Here is a 16,342-nt window from a genome sequence, read left to right as displayed (position 1 = left end):
TTATCTTCTTAGAATTCTAAAATTCTATAGCTGCATTATTAGAATTCACAGATCCTTGGCCCTTCATTTTATTTTATTTATTTTTAAATTTTATTGAAGTCTAGTTGATTTACAGTGTTGTGTTAATTTCTTCTGTACAGCAAAGTGACTCAGTTATTCATATATATATATATATTTTTTTTTTTTTTTCTTTCCATTATGGTTTGTCACAGGGCCCTTCGTTCTAAAAACTGAGGAACCAGAGTCCCAAAGAAGTCAAAAATGCCTTGTGTGAGTCCCACCACCAAGCATAGGACCAGAAGCCATATTTCCAGCTTCTTAACTATTCCTTCCTGTTACAGCACAGTTTAGTGAAATTCAGGGCTTAAACTAGAAATAGGCAGAGTTCTCTCTTTTCTGCTAACATTGCCTTCTGACCTGAACAGATGGAGAGTCAGGTAGAAATCACAGTTTGGGACATGCCCGATGTTACCACTTCTCCATGTTCTGACACTTCAACCCTAGGACAGGCACACCCCCTACAAGATGCTAGTACAAAGTTTTCTTCTTCCCAGAATGAGCCTCTTAAGAAATCACTGTCTATCCAGAATTTTATTATAAACATGAATCCCTGAGAAAGTCCTGGATACAGAAAAGTGTATAAAATAATTGCATTTCTATCACATATATATATTTTTAACATCTTTATTGCATTATAATTGCTTTATAATGGTATGTTAGTTTCTGCCTTATAACAAAGTGAATCAGCTATACATATACATATATCCCCATATCTCCTCCCTCTTGCGTCTCCCTCCCACCCCCCCATCCCACCCCTCTATCTACCAGATATGTTACGTAGCTTATGCATATAATATACGCAGTAAAACCACCAGAAGTTCATACACGAAACTATTAACATTGGTTGTTTCCAGAATGTAAGATTTCAAAGGACTTTCATTTTTCAAGTCCCACAGTTCTGTAATGTGTAATTTTTTTTTAAAAAAGCATGCATTACCCTTTAATCAGCAGAAAGGTCAATGTTTTCACCAAGGGGAAACAACTTAAGCCTTGGTAAGTCTATCACGTCTTTTATGGCATTTGAGGGAAAATGTTCAATTTTTTTTTCTTTTAGGCATGTTCTCTTAACCATATGTAACGGCCAGATACATTTCTACCTCATTTTTTTTTTTTCAGTATCATGGGCCTCTACGCTTCAGTGGTCCTGGTGATTGGGAAGTTTGTCCGTGAATTCTTCAGCGGGATTTCTCACTCCATCATGTTTGAAGAGCTTCCGAATGTGGATCGGATTTTGAAGTTATGCACAGATATTTTTTTAGTTCGAGAGACCGGGGAGCTGGAACTGGAGGAGGACCTCTATGCCAAATTAATATTCCTGTACCGTTCGCCAGAAACCATGATCAAATGGACCAGGGAGAAAACAAACTGACGCCCCAGGCCACAGACCACAAGCCAAGTTCACATTGGAATTTTCCAAAGAAAAAAAGAAAAGCACAATACTCTCCTAAGAGCTAAGCATTTCTAATTCGGTGGAAACGGTCTCTCTTCTGACTGCTGCAGAAGGACTGGGCTTCCTTTTGCCCTCAGAGCTACGAGCAGAGGTACTCTCGAAAAGTCCTTTGTAATTCCATTCCTCTGAAATCAGGGCTACTCGCTTTATGTTTTAGTGCCGGTGTCTTGCAGTCTGATGGACTACGTGTTGGAGTCACTGATGGGTCTCGTCCCTCAGAGGAACAGAACAGGAGGAGGAGAAGGAAGGAGAGGCCTTCTCCTGTGAGGGGCGGCGCCCTCCGAAGAGACGCTACAATGCAACGCAATGCACGGGGCTCTGCGGCCAAGGGGACACTGCCGTGAGGAGGACGGGGGCCCTGCACCCCGAATACGCAACAGAACGGGGACTGAAAACTCCTACCCGTATGTCTAGAGGGGAAACAGGGAGGGGGCCGGTGACCCATGGCGATGCCAGTGGAAGGATAAGCCTCATCCTAAGCAAAAACATAACATTAGTGACACTTACTGCCTTACCTTAACTGAAGACTAATGAGACGTCTTTCCATTAAACACCAGTGACCTCTCAGGAAAAAACAGCAGCAAAACAAATACGTGGACATGGTGTTGCTGAGGCCCAGGTGGTGGGTGACTCACTCTGACCTGGTGGTTTTCTGGTTCAGAGAGTTACTGCTCTCCGTGAAACACCGACGCCCAGCTGGAGGCGGGGTCCTTGGACGTTGTCACCTTTACTGACTGAGGTCTGAGCTCTCCTCTGCCCCACCCCCACGCTTCCTCCCATTTCCATGATTCACGGCAGTGGTTTTTCCAGTATGTGACATTTTTTTCCCCTGTTTTTCAGGTCTATCAACGAGTTTACATATTCCAATTCACATTTTTACATCTGAGACGGGTTTTTTTAAGTTCAAAATTATGGAAGAAATATGTATATTGAGCTTGGGGAAATAAACAAATGGCCTTTTCTTAAATTATTATTATGGGTCATACAACCTCTTCATGAAATAACAATGTAGCATGAAAAACTGATGATTGAAATGTAGTTTTCATTCCATATTAAAAGACAGTTTCTGAGAAGAATCATCGAATGGACTAGACTATGTCCCCCCCGCAAAAAATGATCCTCTGTAGTTTGGGTTCAGGACTGACAAAATAAAGCACATCCTGCAAAGTCACCTCAAGAATCCTCTTCATTCTGCCCTACTGCGTGAACGAGGAAAGGCGACTTCTCTGTACTGTGTACCGGGAGCTAGAAAAATCAGCTAAGAATCCACTTCTTGTTGGTTGCATTGTGGGTTTTCTCATGTGGGTGCTCTATGGGAATAATAAAAGCAGGAAACAACTGGTGAGAAATTAACTTCCCAGAAGGAAACCATTACAGTGAATATGGATCTTTTAAAACATATCAGAGTTCAACTGATGCCCCGTGTCTTCTAGGGAATCAGTGCAAACCTGTGCTTCAGCTGTGAAAGCCGCGTGCCTCCCCCCTGCTTAGAGAAATGCTTGTCATCTTAGCAATAAACTCAGAGCACTCAGGGAGCTCTTCAGCCCACACATGATTTCCCAACAGCAGGAAGCATCTTCCTGCACGTTCCTGGTTGTGAATTCTTTCTTTTAAAAATGTCAGCAAGGGACCTCGAGAGAGCACATTACAGCATATTTAGGAAGAGAAGGAATAGGAATCCTTCTAACAGGCGTAGAGGTAAAGGATGCCAGGATGGTAAACAAGTCCCATGGTTCAAGAAAAAGCCTCAGGTGTGGAGGAGGGAGGACACAGAACGACACAGAGAGATGTAGAAGGACCAGCCCTGCCGAGGCCTGTGTTGGAGTGGGACTCCCCAGAGAAGGTGGTGCCTCTGCTGGGACCCCCGGCCGGCCCGTCACGACCCTGTTCAGCCCAATTATCTGACAACGTGAAGGGATCAGCAAGCTGTAAACCGGCTTAATCCTCAGCCTCAAATGAGGCCGGACCAGGCCCAGAGATGAGGGACACACGTCCCCTTAGAATATGTTCTCTGGAGACAGCTCTGAGAGGGGCCGTCCCCAAGGACCTGGGGGGGGGGGTGCGGTCTGGCCAGCGAGGAGGGAGGACCAGGCAGAGGGACGTGGGGCTTCATCCAGACCTGGGGGTGCTGGTGAGCTGGGGCCGCCCTTCCAGGTCCTGAGCAAAGGCCCAGCATCTGGGTGCTTTATGCATAATTGCCAACATCTTGGAAGCAACAAAGATGTCCTTCGGTAGGTGAATGGATAAATAAATAAAACTGTGTTAGAATCTAGACAATGGAATAGTATTCTGCAGTAAAAAGAAATGAGCTCTCAAGACTTGAAAAGACATGGGGGAAACATAAATGCATTTTACTCAGTGAAAGAAGCCAATCTGAAAAGGCTACATACTGTATGATTCCAAATGTATTACGTTCTGGAAAAGGCAAAACTATCCAGACAGTAAGAGATCAATGGTTGTCAGGGGTTAAGGCGGAAGGAAGGGAAGAGGCAGAGCTCAGAGGATTGTAGGGCAGTGAAAATACTCTGTATGAAACTGTAATGATGGATACATGTCATAAAATACATTTGTCCAGACCCATAGACTGTACACCACCAAGAGTGAACTGTAATGTAAACTATGGCCTTTGGGTGACAATGATGTGTCAATGTCAGGTCCTCATTTGTAACAAACGTCCCATCTGGCGGGGGATGCTGATAATGGGGGAGACTGTGCATGTGTGGGTCCGGAAGTCTATGGGAAATCTGTGTACCTTCCTCTCAATTTTGCTGTGAACCCAAAACTGCTCTAAAAAAATTGTTTCAATAAAAAAAAAAGCCACGTGTAATATTGATAAATATTGATAAAACTCAGCGGGGGGAATGAATATGAAAGTGGGGAGAGACCAGGAATATTACAGTGATGCTATTCTTCCCCATGGAAAAACCCACGCAGAATAGGGGAGAAAAAGTCCTCCCAGATCTTCTCCCAGATCTTCTTCTTTAAACCCCTTAATTATTAGTCCCTGATTAGCCAAGTATGTGGCCATCCCCCCTGGAGGAAGGAAGCCAGCCTGGGGACCCTCTAACTCCCCTGAGCCCACATCGAATCCATCCTCCATCACCAACATCATGGGACCTCCAGTGGTCAGTTTAGATTTTGTCCCCAGAAGGCTCTGAAATGGCTCAGAAACTCCATCAATTAAGTGATTTCTATACCACTCCACACCTAAGACCAAACTTTTAGTCCTTATTCAATTTCCCATCACAAACTATGGTCCAGGCACTTGGTCCAATGTCACCTCTGTGAGGATGTGCAGAGAAATAAAATGACATCCCTAAGATACGTCAAAATAAAATGCTAACATGGAAATACTTCAACCTTAAATGCAAGCCTCCTTTCACAATTTTTCAGGGAGAAACGAAAGTTAAAATAGTAAATCAAGTTAATGTCCAAGGATTAAAGAAGATGGATTAAATTCTCTTACCTTCATGAGTTCATAGTCGAAGACAGTAGAGCCGTGTCCCCATTCTTGGGAGGAACAGAGGCCACTTCAGGGAAGAAGCTCGTGGCATCTTCACAGGGCCTTTTGGTACTTCAGATGTTCATTCCACTCAACACCAAGTTTCTGATTGTGCCTCATTTTTAAGAGTCCCAAAATCAGTAAGACCCACAGAACTTGCTCATAATGACCAATTTCAAAAGCATTTGAGACAAGTCCCTGCCTGCCCAGCTGTCCAAGGCCAATGCGTGTCTCAGAAGCATAAAGGGTATTTGCCAAAACCCAGAGCAGAAGCTCAACGGAAGCCTGGTGGAGTCACGTGGGTCCGAGACTGGCTGGGAAGCCTGTCTGTCGAGTCAGGTGAGCAGAATCCAAAACCCTGACCATGACCTTCACCCAGTGCAGGGCTGCATCCTGGTGCGTGGTGACCTCTGGCTGCTGCGTCTGTCTTTGGGAGAGATACCCCCATTGCACCCCACCCCCTCTCCTAGAGGCACAGCTGGAGGAGCCGGGGCTGCCCACGGGACGCAGCTGCCCTGCAGGTCCAAAGCAATGGTCTTTAGGGTTAGATTTAGGGGAGATTTAATAGGTTGCAGGGAGACTTTCCCCAAAGCCGCTTTTCCCCAACGTTTATGCGCACGTGCCCGCATTTGTTCTTTCAGGCAGAGCAGGTGAGGAGCGCCAGCCAGGTGGCCGAGGAAACGGGAAGCTGCCAGGCGTGATTGAGGCGCCCACTCGACCCTTGGCCGGAGGAAGGACAGAAAGGAAACGTCCTGGAGAGCGACAGCGGGAGGATGGAAATGGCAGGCGGCACTCAAGCAGCTCTGGGCCCCCATCTCCCTGCCTCTGCATCCACCGCAGTCTGGGAAAGGACTTCTGAAAGGCCACAGACACCCAGGAGACTGTGAGATACCCAAGCGTCCAGGAGAGCGGGGGGGGGTGTGTGTGGGGGTGGGGGTGGAGGAAGGGGCTGGGGACCAGGCTGGAGGCCCAGGCCGGGTGAGCAGAGCGCACAGGGACTGGAGCCATTCGCATCCAGGGCTGAACATGTGGCCACAGCCGCAGAGCCTGGCCCATCCTTGGTTAGCACCCAGGATGCCCCTCACACACCCCGCATCCCCGCCCTGTCCTCCCAGGGTCTCCGCTTCCCGCCAGGTCCCGCCCATCGTCCTCCCAGCCCCTGGTGGGTGCAGCCATCCTCCTTCTCCAGGTTCAGGTTCAGGGCCAGTTGCTATTCCGGAGGGAGAGAGGGGGAAGGGCTGGGAAAAGGCCAAGGGCTGGGAAAAGGCCAAGGAAGCGGGGTTTTCAGGATAGAGGGGGAGGGGTTAAGGTTGGTGTGATCTGACCTCCAGGTAGAAACCCTAAAGGTGGCGGGACTGTCCCCCGGGAGGCCCCACGTCTCACAGGCACAGCCCCTGCGTCTCTCACACAAACGTGTACGTCTCCTTCCCAGTGAACGTCGTCCAATGCCAGGAGGAAGTGCCTCTAGGCTGGTTGGTGTCACCTTGGGCGTCAGGGGGATACCAGCCAGTCTCCCAACCCGAGGGAGGGGTTCAGACGCTCGGAACAGCCCGGAAGAGCTTCGGGGCCCTGGAAGGAATAGGCGGCCCGGCTCTCAGCAGAGGGTCCTCATCGTAACCCCTGCCCTGCAGGCAAGACGTCATCCAATGGGGCACAGAGTCTTCCTTTCAAAAGTGCCTAAAATCAGCTCCGAAAGCTTTCCTAGGAGCCCTCTTCCTCCTGGTGGTTCTGTCTCTCTCACCAAGCTCGCTTCTGGGTGACAAACGTCACCATCAATGAGGGATGTCATCCGGACTGAATGCCCGTCCAGGCAGGCGCTCTACACTGATTTCCTTCCTCGGCGTCTGTCTTGCCTTTTACCCACTGCTCAGATGGATCCTAGGTGAATCCACAGGCACCTCACATTCACATTCAGGACCAAAACCAAAATCATGATTTTCACCCCAACGCTCTCTCTCTTTCCTGTCTTCTATTTGTTAATACTCATTCACTGGGGCGGAGGGGCTCAGAGGGTCTGGGACTCGCTCAGGCCATGAAGTCAACAGATACCTGTTTGGTCGACTCCCCTAAACCCCTGCCCCTCCAGTCCGGAGCCCCGCTCCTGCCCTGTGCAAGCCATTCTTACTGCTCATTACAGCAGTGGGCTTGCAGCCCTGGTCTCCATCCCCTGTGGTCCTGGAATTTCATCAGAACCAACAGAAGAGCTTTGAAAAACCATAGGTTCCAGAACCCTACAAGACTCACCGATCAGATCATACGGATCTAGGGCCCAGAAATACCTCGTTTCATCAGCGTCCCAGCTCTTGTCATGGATCTGTGTTTGGGGACAGGATGTCTAATCCATGCGCTCCTAACACAGACTAATCATCAGAATCACCCCCAGTTCTTGTTAAAAAATACAGACTTCTAGACTTCACATGGTCCCACAACTCTGACCTGGGGTCCGGGGTCCAAGAATCTACCACATTTAAACCATCCAGGTGATTCTGACATCAGCCAGGTTGGAGGACACTCCCTTCCCGTCCTGCTTCCCAGGGATGCTCTGGAGATGCACACAGAGCTGGAGTCTTGATTCCAGGCGAAGACGCTTGGGAAATGTTGACCCTTGCCTTCTAGCCAAGAGGTCGTCTACCCTGCCTGGATCCAAAATTTCATTCCCCCATCCCTACGAAAGGGGCGTCTAAAGCAATTAAGAAACTAAAGCTCAGAGAAGGAAGGTCCGTATCCACGTGCCTCACATTCCCCTCCTGATCACTTAACACTTTCTCGGCTGCTGGTCAAAGGCCTGATGGGAAAACTAGGTCAAGCTTATGGAGAAAAGTGAAGAATTTTTGCAGCCTTATAAAAATGATGGCTGACAAGGGACGTCTCTAGGCTTGGAACTAAGTAGCCAATCACTGGAAATGTCTGGTCTGCCTCATTAATAAATGATAATAAGTGAGGCTTAGTCGGTGGCTCCAAGCCTGGGCTCAACCCTAGAGGGGGCAGTGAGTCAGTCACCCACTTGGTCTGGGTTCAGTATCACTAAGGAGCCTCTCAGACCTCCCATGAAATCACTCCCCACCCACTGGATTAGATTATTTTGCAAAGACAAACTACATTTGCTGTTCTGCGCTAGAGAGAAGTCCCAAATGGAGCAGCCCCAGGGCAGGGGGCATGTTGCCTTGAACTTACACGAAGGGTGGATGGTGTCCAGAGGACAGTGGGAAATAGGAAAGGGAGGGCCTGGAGGGGACAGGAGTCACCGGCGAAGGACACCGCCTGGGATAGAGCCCAGAACACCTGGACCAACCGACCCGATGCCTGCACTGCTGGGCCTGCCCCGATGCAGCCGCAGGACCCAGGCCCTCACTCACTTCCCAGGATGCAGACCTCCAAGTATGCCAGTCTAGGCACTTAAAATCCTACTAAATAAAACCGGTTTCCATCTTCTAACTGTTTTCCCTGATGCGTTCATCTGTTTAGATTTTTGGTACCACCTCCATCACAGCAAGTTTCTTCCAGGGAAAAATTCACATACGGGAATGTTGTTCCATCTCCACGTAGGAAGACTTTATGAAAACAGAGGCCAACTGAGCCGTGGAGAGTTCTGGGGTAACCTCTCTGGATTCCCGGTGCCGTTGGCTGGCTGGTGGCTCGGCCCCGAGGGGCTGCCCAGAGCCTGACCGGGAGGCTGCCAGCACAAACGCTGAGCGCTCCAGGGCTGGGCCTTCCTAAAACGCTAACCACACATTAAAGAACCACACAGCTCTACGAAATCATGAGCGATGTTGCTCCGGGGCATCTGGCTGATGCAAGGTGTGAAATATTAATGAGCCTTGCAGATGGTTCATTGTTCAGCGCTGCCCGGAGCCCCAGAGGCTGATGACAAGCACCTCTGCCCTGCACGGCCCTTGGGGCATGAAACCCAGAAAGCATAACAAAAAAAACCCCCAAAACCAAAAAAATCAGAAAATATAAAATAACCAGAAAACAGAGGAGAGACCCTGTGGTGTCAGTACTGAAAATGTACTGAATGTACATTTGTACTAAAAACAAAGTCTTCTTGCAGAAGGGCCGAGGGGGGCCCTTGCAGACCTCAGTCATCGTGGGAGCCTGGCCGGGCCGCCTCCCATGCTGGGGTCTGGCCAGAGACAGCGCCAGGCTCAGGCAGGCTCCATGGAGACACCAAGGGGGATGGGGGGGTCACGAGGTCACGAGGAAGGTGTTTGGGCTCAGCACTGCTTTGTGGGACCCCTGATGAGAATGACCCAGGAAATGAACTACAGAAAAGGGAATACATTCAGGGAAGGAATCAGAAGGAAGAAGGTTACAGACCAGGGACCCCCACACACACGCCACCCCACCCCACCCACACCCCACCCCACACAGCTTGTATCCCTTTGTCCCTCTTGGTCCTGGTGTTGCCAAGCCCCACTCTGCGCTAGGCGCTGACGATGTACCGATGAACGACGGACACATCACCTGCCCTCAGGTAACTGCCCTGCAACTTGGCAGAGTGGCAAGACACAGTTTGAACAGCTTGTTTCCATAGTACGAGTATTTGCACACACAGAACCACCAAAACAGCTGCTGGGGAAAATGGGTCTTTCATGGTTGTTTTGGCCTCAAACAGCAGTTTGTCTTTTCTGAGAGCAGCATGGGTGGAGGAAGGAACTGGGCCTTTGAGGATCTGGTCTGGGATCTGTGTTCAGGAATAAATCAATAATATTGCAATGGCCTTACAGCCGGGCTGGGAGGATAAAATGAAATCCTGGCCATATGCTGTAGTGACAACTAGCACCAGTTAGTAGTGAATTAGAGAAGATGGCCAGTATATGAGCCCTCTTGATCAGTATTTTTATCATTTTTGGTAAAAATTAGGGGTGCAGATCAAAAGCATACAGTAATCAAACCTAACCATGTCACCTTCGAAATACATGGACATAAGTGCAAGGAGAAACTGATGGAATCAAAGTCATGGCCATGGTGAGAGATTAGAAGAGTCTTCTTGCAGAATCTCACAGATCAAGGTGAATAATTATTCGAACAACTCAGCTCAGAAGTCTGATATGTCCACTTTTTACAGAGCCCAACCCTCTACAAATAGAGAATACATAAACTCTAGGGTACACGGAACATTTACGAAACTTGACCAGGTTAAATTTAAAAAGTATCAACAAATTGCAACCAAAAGTCCTCATACTGCGCTGTTTACCCCACACAGCTCTCCCCTCTTCCAGGCACGTAGCAGGACTGCATTTCCCACCTCTGCCCCTTGTGATCGGGTAGGGCTTTGTGATGAGTTCTGTCCCTAGTGGCCTGGAGCTTTCAGACATTCTTTCCTCCTCTCTCCTGGAACCGCTCACACAGCAACTGGTAACAGGGTGCCCAGGTAACTACCAAACTTTGATGGTCCCATAGTGTAGGTGAGATTAAAATTGTGCTGTTTCAAGCCACAGGGATTCAGGGGTTATTCATTCTGGCAGCATGATCTAGCCTGTCTTGACTCACATGTTCTTAAACCAAGATTGAAAAATTACTAATGACTAAGCAAAAATAATTTTAAAATCATGGTAGGAAAATGTAAATTCCTAAATAGTTCATGAGTTTAAAAAAATGGAATGCAAAATTGTTTAATTCATCAAAAGAAAATGACTACATTTCAAAATTTGTAAAATGTAAGTAAGGTGCACTAATCAATGAGACTGAAAATAGATGAATTAAGCTTTTAATTCAAGATGGAAGAGAGAATAGATAGAATGAAACAGATAATAATAAACATAAATAATAGATAAAGGAAGTCAAAGGTAAGAATATTTGTAAGAGAGAAAATACAAGAAAAAATGCAAGAGAGTAACACTAAAATCAAGTTGTTTCTGAAGAAAATAAATTCAAACAAAGCTCTACCAAGGCTGACAAAAGAAAAAAAGGGAAAAGAAAAAGAGAAAGACAAAGCATAAATTTAAAAACAACCATAAGGAAATATTATAAACAATTATGTACTAATATACTTGAAAACTTAGATCAAATAGAAAATTTTCTTAAAATGTATATGTAAATGATAAAATTCAACTCAAGAAGAAATAGAAAAATACAAATGGAATAAAGCAATAAATACTGATTTGAGAGCCAGAAGCTGAGGGACATCACTCCAGATTTTCCAGACATTAAAAGGATGATGAGGTTATATATTATGAACAAGTGTAGGTCAATAAATTTTACAACTTAAACAAAATGGAAAAATTCCATGAAAGGCATGTATTGCAAAAACTGACTCAAAAGAAAATTTTCAAAGAAACAGAATAGTCCTATGCCAATTAAGGAAACTGAATTCATAATTGAAAACTTTCCCAGAAAAAAAAACTCCAGGCAAGATGAATTCATTTTTGAATTCTGGCAAAAATGTAAAGAGAAATACCAATCCTTCCATGAACTCTCTTAGAAAGCACAGGAGAAAGGAATGCTTCTCAGCTCATTTGCTAAGGCCACGGTTACCCTGGTGCCAAAATCATCAAAGACGTTTCAAGATAAGGAACTTAAAGAAAGATAGCCCCCATTAGCACAGACACAGAAATCCTTAACAAAGCATCAGCAAATCCATTTCAGCAGTACACTAAAAAAAATTCATCATGATCAAGTGGGTTTAACATCAGAAAACATGTCATTGTAATTCATCATGTTAACAATTACAAGTGCAAGTTCAGGAGCTGCTGGGAGACCCTGGCCCCTCTTCCACCTGCTCACAGAACATGAGTTGTCTTCTCTGGAAGGACCAACGGACCAGGGAAAAGACCTTCAGCTCCTCAGCATCCTGGGATCCCCAAAAGAAACTTCCGAACACGTGTACAAATCACCCTGCATCACAGCCCTTCACCCATAACCCCGCCCACAAACAGCCTCCCGGCAACCCCGGGTAGCTTTTAGTGCCTCCCTCTCAAAGGTAAAGAGTCACAGAGAATCACCAGACACTTGGGAGTGCCTTCAACACAAAGACAGAGGCCAAAATGCATCTCAGGGGCAGAATTTGAAAAGCAGGATAATCGGCATTTTCCAAAAGATAATACATGATATTGGGTTCAGGAAATAAGAATAGTTTATGTTAGGAGTGGAAAAAGGAACAATTAGAAAATGAGGTAAGAAGGAAGAGCTCAGTGCAAATTAAAAATCTGAGACCTTAAGTGGAAATGAATGGAAGGTTTGAAAGATAAAATTGAGAAAATGTGTAAAAGATGAAAAATAGGAGAGAAGAGGTAATAAAATTAGAGGATTGAATCGGGCAGTGCAACACACCACTAATAGGAAATTTAAGAAGAGAAAACTGAAGAGTGGAAATTACTTTTAAAAATAAAGAAATGAAGAGATTTTCCCAGCATAATCAATGCAAAGAATCACTCCAGGGCACATCTGGTGAAATTTCAGAGCACATCCGAGGTAATTTCAGAGAGAGGAGAACTATCAAACGGGCAATGGACTTGGACATGGAGCTAGAAGGTAATGGAGCAGTGCTTTCAAATCCCTGAGGGAAGAGGATTTCCAGCCAAGGCACAAACATTACGGTGACACAGTGCAGACAGCCAACAGTTCAAAACAGTCCCTCTGGCCCCATTTTCTGGGAAATTCCTGGAAGACGTGCTCCACTGAAATGAGGGAATAAACAAGGAAGAGGAAGATGGGAACCAGGAAGCAGGACCCTGGGGAGAGGGAGGGGCACAGAGACCCCTGCGTGGGGAGGGCGTCTGCACACAGCTGCTCACAATGCTGGACACCAGGGAGGCTGGGGGCTGGAGGAGGGCCCACGTGATGTATCACTGCAACATGGAGAGTGTGCAGAGGGGTTAAAAGCCCTTTGGGAATTTTGAAAAGGATCAATTATAATTATATAGAAATACAGGCAAGTAAAAAAGTGAGGCTATGATTAATTCCAGGCAATTATTAATTTGGGGAAAAAACAAAGGATGAACAAGAAAGAATACATAATTGTGGCTCTCTATTTTCTCAGATTTATTCACTTAGCAAGGATCTAATGTGTAACGATTTCAAGCCAGGCACGGTTCTAGGCCCTGGGGATAAGACTAAGTCCCTGGGTTGTATTCTTGAAGGGAGGAAAGACAAGAAAAGACTATGGAAAAAAAAAATCAGGGTAAGGAAGGTGGAGAAAGCCTTTGGATGTTCAGGGAAAACCTCTATGCTAGTTACGGAAAAATCTGATGAGCAATAGATGTTACTTATATATGTAAAATATGAAAACATAAGGCACTAATCAATCAAAACTGTATTAGCTGAGGCAGGGGGCTGCAAAAAGTCCTAGGAGAAATCTCAACTTTCACCAAAGGAACTTATTCAACACTTTCTAAAATCTAAAAACCAAGGAAGAACATTATAAACATGTTATGTTATATTATAAACATGTTATTTAGAAGTATACATAAAAGAAAGAGAAAATGTGAATTTGGTCATCACCAGAAAATTGGATTGGGGTTTGGGGGAGTGTAGGCGGAGTGTATTTGACCCTTAGGTTATGTGCATATATTACTTTGATGAAAATAAATTCATTTAGAATTAAATATTCCTGAAACGATGGCACATTTGACTATACAACCTGCACCGTGAATATATAAACCCCATGTAGAATTATCAACACCCAGCTTAGTCCAGGGTGGGAGCCCCGGGACACAGGAAGAATCAGGTGCATCGGGCGGAACGTCCACATACACACAAGGGGAAGGGCTGGTTGGCTCAGATTCCTCCCATGCAGTTTTCACGGCCAGGAGTAAAGCAATATTAACAAGTTTCTGAGGGGGGAAGGTGTCACCCATAAGTGTTCTACTTAGCCAAGTTGTACATAAAGTAAAAAGACACAAGGCAGATGCTGTCATGTAGGCAATAATTCAAGAAATCCATGAGCTTTTCTTGGAAAAAGAGAAATGGTGAAATTTAGCCAATCAAGGGATGAGTCAAAATCATTTTTTTTAAAAAAAGGAAAAATAATGGTTAAAAACTGGTGCTGGTGAGCTCTAAACCCATTTAAATATAAATCTAAGATTAAGTTTTTAAGACTAAAAAACCTGAGGGATTGTGGTTAAAGAACAAGATGTAAATGTTACAAACCTTGAAAATGGGAAAATTAATAACAAAAAAAATCAGAACACATTAGGAAAAAACAATCCAAGGGGGTTTCCCTGGTGGCGCAGTGGTTGAGAGTCCGCCTGCCGATGCAGGGGACACAGGTTCGTGCCCCGGTCCGGGAAGATCCCACATGCCGTGGAGCAGCTAGGCCCGTGAGCCATGGCCGCTGAGCCTGCGCATCCAGAGCCTGTGCTCCGCGACGGGAGAGGCCACAACAGTGAGATCCCGTGTACCGCAAAAAAAAAAAAAAAGTATAGGAGTTGTAGAAATAAAGTGGTGATTTGCCAGACTTTTAATCATGCACGACCTGTGCAGTTCTACGACTGATAAAAAATGTTGATAAAACACTGACAAAAAATGTTAAAGATCCTCCTAAGAAACTGGGCATTTCAGGCAGAGTCACAAACCTGCTTGTTATTAAACAAGCCAAAAAGGGGGGGGAGGAGGGAGACAGCCCACAGATAAAGGCCATCAACTGGGGGGGGAAAAAAAGCACAACCTAAAAGTTGAGAATTATGTTTTACTCAGCAGACTTTCTAAGAACTTCAAGTCGGGAGGCAGCCTCTCAGATACCTGTGAGGGACTGCTCTGAAGAGGTAAGGGAGAAGCCAGGATACAGAGGGGGTTTTGCAACAAACCCCAGGTAGATGGGACATCAAAGATCACTTAATTAAAGAAAACCAGACATCCGCTTTTCTGTGTATGGGAAAACGCCCCAGTCCGGGCTCACTGAGATCACTCCTCTGACGTGCACCTCAGCTCTCTGGTGCAGCATCCTGTGCTTCCCCGTCCTGAGGAGCGGGATGGCTGCAGTGGCTGAGGGCCACTGGTTTACCCCCCACCCTCAGCAGCCTTCCCACTGGTTCTGGGGCGTCTCCACTGCAGACTGAAGAGTCTGGGTTTCTTTAAACCTCTGATCCCCTCCCCCCACCCCAGGGGGGCCTCCCAGCTTAGTAGTAATTCAAGGAGGCTGGCTTAGTACCAGCAGGAGAAATGCCATTTGTTCCCTGGGCAGTAAAGGGCCTGAGAGGCCGGAGGGCTTCTGGGCTGAAGGATCAAATCCATCCACCCTCCTGCAGTGGAGCCCGGAACTAGACCCCCAGGGCCTGGGGGAGCTGCCCCAGGCTGGAGTCACGTCCAGGGTAGGGTGCACATCCAAACAGGAAACTGCTGCTGCGGAAGGAGCACGTTTACACCTGCACCCAGGCCGTCCGCCGGCTGCCCTGCAGTGGGGCCCGGCCCAGACAACCCTGCTTCCGGCGATCTCTGCAGTGGCACAGGGCCCGCAGAACCCAGAGGGGCCATCCCTGAGGTCACCTGGAGTTTAAGAATTTTGCCTTTGGGTTTGTGTTTTGTAAGCGAAGTGCTATGGGGCGGTGGGGGATGTGCTGGGGCTTGGAGCCTTAGATGTTGGGGGGCCCCCCGCCCCTGTGGCAACCTCTGGGCCGAGTTGCTGGCAGGGCCGATGCCCCCACGAGGTGCTCTCCCCAAAGACTGGCCCTGAAGACAAAGGCGGGGCAGGGCGAGGCAGGCAGAGGGACACAAAGGAAGGGAAGAAGGCTTTCTGCCTGAGTTTGGAACAAAGGGCCCTCCATTTTCATTTTGCCCTGGGCCCCGAAAATCATGAAGCTGGCCCTGGCTGAAGCGCGCCTCCAAGCCCATCACTGCTGCCGGAGTTGGGCGTGGGTCGCGCGTGGACACCCTCGGGGAACAGGGTCTGTGCACCTCCTAGACGATGATGCCTGCAGCTCAGAGACGACACATTCCTCTGGGTGCCCAGGGTCAGTCTGACCCCCATGAGATGCAGTGACTTCTGTCACCCAGTCCCCAACCTGACATGAATTTACGGTAAGCAGTATGTGCCCGTGACCGATTCCTGCACTGTCCATGGGCCCAGCGGGATGAGGGGCAGGGCCAGGGCCACAGCCACCACTCTCTGGGGCCACGTGGCTCTGACTCAACCCACGGTCATCGGGTGAATAGGGCCTGAGGGTGTATGGATCCTCCACCGGCCGTGCAGGCGACAGTGCTCACTGCCGAGGTCTTCAGGGCAGACCGCTGCCCTGCTCCACGCAGGAAGCCCACCCAAGAGGGGCTGGCGACGGGCTCTAGGGAGGAGTCATGGACAAGCTCCAAGTGCCAACAGGGCAGGTCGAACAAACTCTGTTTCTGATTTCTCCTTCTCTCCCGACCACCACGCTGCCCATGTATCACCTCTGGGA

The 16,342-nt window shown here is 47.4% G+C and overlaps 1 protein-coding gene across 3 annotated transcripts in view; it reads right to left on the bottom strand.

Annotated features, from left to right (window-relative positions):
• Positions 1-1,088: 1,088 nt before the first annotated feature.
• Positions 1,089-16,342, bottom strand: part of NAPG (NSF attachment protein gamma) — a 30,765-nt gene continuing 15,511 nt past the window's right edge. For all 3 annotated transcript variants that reach the window (XR_010933142.1, XR_010933144.1, XR_010933143.1), the window contains 2 exons: positions 4,977-5,867; positions 1,089-2,820 (listed from right to left, as the gene is read on the bottom strand). The gene's annotated coding sequence lies outside the window, so the exon portion shown is untranslated. The remainder of the gene's footprint in view (positions 2,821-4,976; positions 5,868-16,342) is intronic.

This window comes from Pseudorca crassidens, chromosome 12 (genome assembly GCF_039906515.1).
Source record: "Pseudorca crassidens isolate mPseCra1 chromosome 12, mPseCra1.hap1, whole genome shotgun sequence".
NCBI lineage: Eukaryota > Metazoa > Chordata > Mammalia > Artiodactyla > Delphinidae > Pseudorca > Pseudorca crassidens.
This window is presented reverse-complemented; position numbering and strand designations above follow the sequence as displayed.